The 4,350-nt window shown below is 38.0% G+C and overlaps 1 pseudogene; it reads left to right on the top strand.

The window, feature by feature from the left end:
- The first annotated feature begins 631 nt into the window (after nucleotides 1-631).
- LOC117199316 (ubiquitin-conjugating enzyme E2 J2-like) lies at nucleotides 632-3,713 on the top strand (annotated as a pseudogene).
- Nucleotides 3,714-4,350: the final 637 nt, after the last annotated feature.

The following is a 4,350-nucleotide window of genomic DNA, read 5'->3' as shown; positions in this document are numbered from 1 at the left end:
AGCTGTTTTACAGATACTGAAACCCCCACCAGGTGGAAGAAGTTAACTGTATTCTGACCACAAGCACAAAGACCCCAGACTGGTTGGAACCAGAAGGTTGATGATGTTGGTTCCTGACTACCTCACCACCAACCAATCAGAAAAATGTCCACAAGTTGATCATGTGCCCCACAACCCCCTCCCTCACCCTGGTTAAAAACCTTTCCCTGAAAGCCATCAGGGAATTCTGGTCTTTTAAGCACTAGCTGCCTCCACTCCTTGATTGGCACCCTGTAATAAATGCTGCACTTTCCTTCAGCACAACCCAGTGTCAGTAGACTGGGTTTATTGTGTGCAGGCATGAGAACCAAATTTGGTTCTGTAACACAATTAGCTCAGAAACAGACAAGAAGAATCCAATAAAGTGCCCAGAAATCTGACATTAAAAATTTGATATACAGTGAAATGGGGAAGAATTTGGCTTTGGTAGTGTAGTGGGTCCATTGGATACCCATTTGCAAAACTATGAATCTGGAGGTGGCAGCACTGCAGTGGTGCTTTGGACTTGGTCCCAGCACTGTGTGGCTCTCCAGCTGGGGCTCTGTTCCAAGCCCTACCACTGACAGCCTGAGCACAGTGGCAATGGAGTGAGATGAGCAAAGAGAGCAATAAGAGAGCTCCAAAAACAGCAACCCAGAGACTGAAACAGGACTATCTTCCAATTTAGAAAGACTGGTACCTTACATGTGTGCTGAGCTCCTCCTTTCCAATATTCTTGAATGGCACTACAGTTCAGCTGCATCCATAAGGTTATGCATGGCAGATTCAAACAACTACAAATGAAAAATACTGGGGAAAATATTACAGAGAATTCCAAAAAGCGGAACTTGAATTTGCCACCATGGGGGCAACTATTTACATAGTATTTACATTGTATTTACAACTATTTACAAAGTATTTATATCATTATTAGGTATTATAAATAATCTAGGGATGACTTGAAGTATAGGGGAGGGTGTTGATAGGTTATATGCAAACACTACCCCATTTTAAATAAGGAACTTGAGCATCCTCTGATTCTGTGGGGTTTTGGAACCAATCCTTGGCAGATACCAAAAGACTACTGTATATGCACCAAAGTCCTGAGATGACTCCTTGTGAAAGTAGTTATTATCATGGACAACTAATTTTTTTCCAGAGAATTTTCTTTTAAACCTCCTAGTATTTATACAACTCCCAATGGAAAGTTCAAGTGCAATACAAAGCTGAGTCTTTTCATCATGGATTTCCCCACAGACAACCCAGCCTAGTCCATATCCACCATCCTGCCTGGGCAGTACAGAAACGTGGGACTTCAGCAAAAGACAACCGCCAGCACAAAGTTTAATGTTTAACTAAAAGACAATGTCTTTTTTGAATTACTGCTGAAGTCATATAGGAAATTGAAAACATATAGCACAAGACGAACTCAGCAGCAGACCCCAGACTTTCCCCTTCCCAGACATGGTTCCAGACAGAGAGGGACATACACCATGGCCAGAAGGTGCTTCAGCTCTTCTATGTGGTTGGGTGGGCCTAACCTTGCTGGGCTAAAGCAGGCCAATCTGCACCAAGGTCCTGGAAGGCGCCCTGGTGACCTTGTTTGTTATCGTTGAGTTTGCAGCCTTGCCTACACTGTCAAGTAAGTTAATTACATGCTGAGAAGGGACAGCGCAGGAGGAGCCCAGATGTGGCAGAGGTAGTTGGCGATGCTGGGTCCCAGCTTGACACAGGCTGGCGGCACGCACTATCGAGTGCAGGGCAGACCCACCACACTCCTGGGGTTAGCTTATTAAAAACCTTAAGCAACAACAGCAACAAAAACAAAGTGTGAGGTTTGAATTTGAAGGAGATGTGAGATTCTCAGCCCTTGGGTGTACATTATCAGGTGTAAATGACGAGCAGTCCTCGTGCTTTGGTTTTATACCTTATCTCCTGTCTTATCTTTTGACCTGTTTTAGTAAATCTGTTTCATTTTATTAGATTTAGTCACTTAAAAATATAAAACTTGGGACTTCCCTGGTGGTCCACTGGTTAGGAATTCACCTTCCAATTCAGGGGGTGCAATGGTCCGCATCAAAAATATCTTAAAAAAATATAAAACTTGGGGCTTCCCTGGTGGTCCAGTGGTTGGGAATTCACCTTCCAATTCAGGGGGTGCAATGGTCCACATCAAAAATATCTTTAAAAAAATATAAAACTTGGTGCCTATCAAAATATCAGATATAAACATTTCTAAGTATTAAATGAAAGCAACATTGGTTAAAGTACCTAGCAAACCAAAGGCACCTAATAATGTTTGTTGCTTCTCAAACTGAATGACTTTACCAAAGTAAAGTAACAAATGCACCTGTATGTAACTATTTTATAACAAACAAGTGTAAGTTATTTCACAGATCCTTTTAAATACTTCATCCTTAAGAGAAAGTTTGGGACTTCCCTGGTGGTCCAGTGGTTAAGACTCTGTGCTTCCAATGCAGGGGGCACGGGTTCAACCCCTGGTCGGGGAAATAAAATCCCACATGCCCTGTGGCGTGGCCAAAAAAAAAAAAGTTCATTAATCATTAGCAAAATATTGCTTTCAAAATATTTTAAGGCACTGAAATAGATGCATACATGCCAAATTTTCAATATAGTAAAATGTAATGAAAAGTATTCTGAATTAGAGAAGTATATAAAATAAATATGATCACTTTTATGACCTGGATAATGTATACCTAATTACTCACTGCATTCACAAAAATCTATTCTAGGTGCATTGTAGGCTTAAAGATATAACATATTATCTAGAAGAATATAGATTCTTGATATTTAAGATCTTCATGATATTGAGGTAAGGAAATATGCATTATATGGACTAAAAAAGATAATTTGATGTACATTAATCTAACCAACTTTTATTCATCAAAAGATATTAAGAGAATGAATAGGCAAGTTATAGACTAACTTACAGTTCGTATTACTGACAACTAAAACCCAGAGTATATATTGTACTCTTTCAAATCAATGAGACAGTGTATTAATTTGCTAGGGCTGCTGAAACAAAGTACCATAAACTGATGGTCTAAATAACAGAAAAATGTCACCTCAGTTCTGGAGGCTAGAAATCCTAGATCTAGGTGTCAGTAGGGCTGCAACTTCCTAAGGGCTGTGAGGGAGAATTCTGTTCCATATCATTCTCCTAGCTTCTAATGCTTTGCTGTCAATCTTCATCTTCACATGGCAATTTTCCCTTGTATGTATGTCTAAATTTCCCCCTTTTTATAAGGACAGCAGGCATATTAGATTAAGGTCCACCCTAAGCCAGTAGGACCTCATCTCACCTAATTACATCTGCAAGAATCCTATTTCCAAACAAGGACACATTCTGAGGTACTAGGAGTTAGGTCTTCAACATATGAATTTCTGCAGGACACAATTCAAAGCAAAACAGACAACCCAATAGATCAAAACATGTAAAACATGTAAACACTGGAAGAGATTCTTATGAGTCAGCTAATAAATGTGAAAAAGTACTCAACTATTTAGTCAGCAGGAACCTGCAAAATAAAATTAAATTTCAGTATACCACCACTAAAATGGATGAAATGGAAAAGACTGATAATATTGACATCAGATTGGAAGTCTTATATGCTGATAATGGTAGTTTAAGTCAGTCCAACTGGTTTGGAAAACTCTTTGGCATCCTCTACTAGAACTAATTATTCGACAATTCCATTCCCCAGCATGTGCTGTAGCAGCACTGCTTGAAATAGATAAAAACTTTAAAAAGCCCATTAAGTGTGATTGTGTGTATGTATTTATATATGTATACATATTCGCATATTTATATATGTATATATATGTTTTTGTAGATTTATATAAAGTATATCATAATAAGGAGATAAAATAAATATTGTTTGGATGCATCTCACAAACAAGTTTGAGTAAAAGATGCCAGACACAAAAGAATATATACAGTAAAATTCCATTTGTACAACATACAAAAACAGACCAAACTATTTATAGTGTTAAACATCAGAGACATTATTATCTTGGTGGAGAATTGTTAGTGATTGGGAGGGAGCCTGGAAGTGGCTTCTGGGAGCTCATGATGTGTTATTTCATGAACTAACTGCTGGTTATATAGAGAATTCATTTTATAAAAATCCATCCACCTGTATATTTATGATTTTTGTTCAGTTTCTGTATTAATGTTATATTTCAATAAGAATTACTTAAAATAACGGAAAGTTACTATCTACTGTAATATCCAAAATCACTTACAAAAGAATCACAGGATAAATGACATATTTCTATATACTCGGTTGAAGAATAAATGTTTAAAATGAA

The sequence above is a fragment of the Orcinus orca genome, chromosome 5 (assembly GCF_937001465.1).
Source record: "Orcinus orca chromosome 5, mOrcOrc1.1, whole genome shotgun sequence".
NCBI classification, from domain to species: domain Eukaryota; kingdom Metazoa; phylum Chordata; class Mammalia; order Artiodactyla; family Delphinidae; genus Orcinus; species Orcinus orca.
The sequence above is the reverse complement of the archived record's forward strand: the minus strand, read 5'-3'. Positions and strand labels throughout refer to the sequence as shown.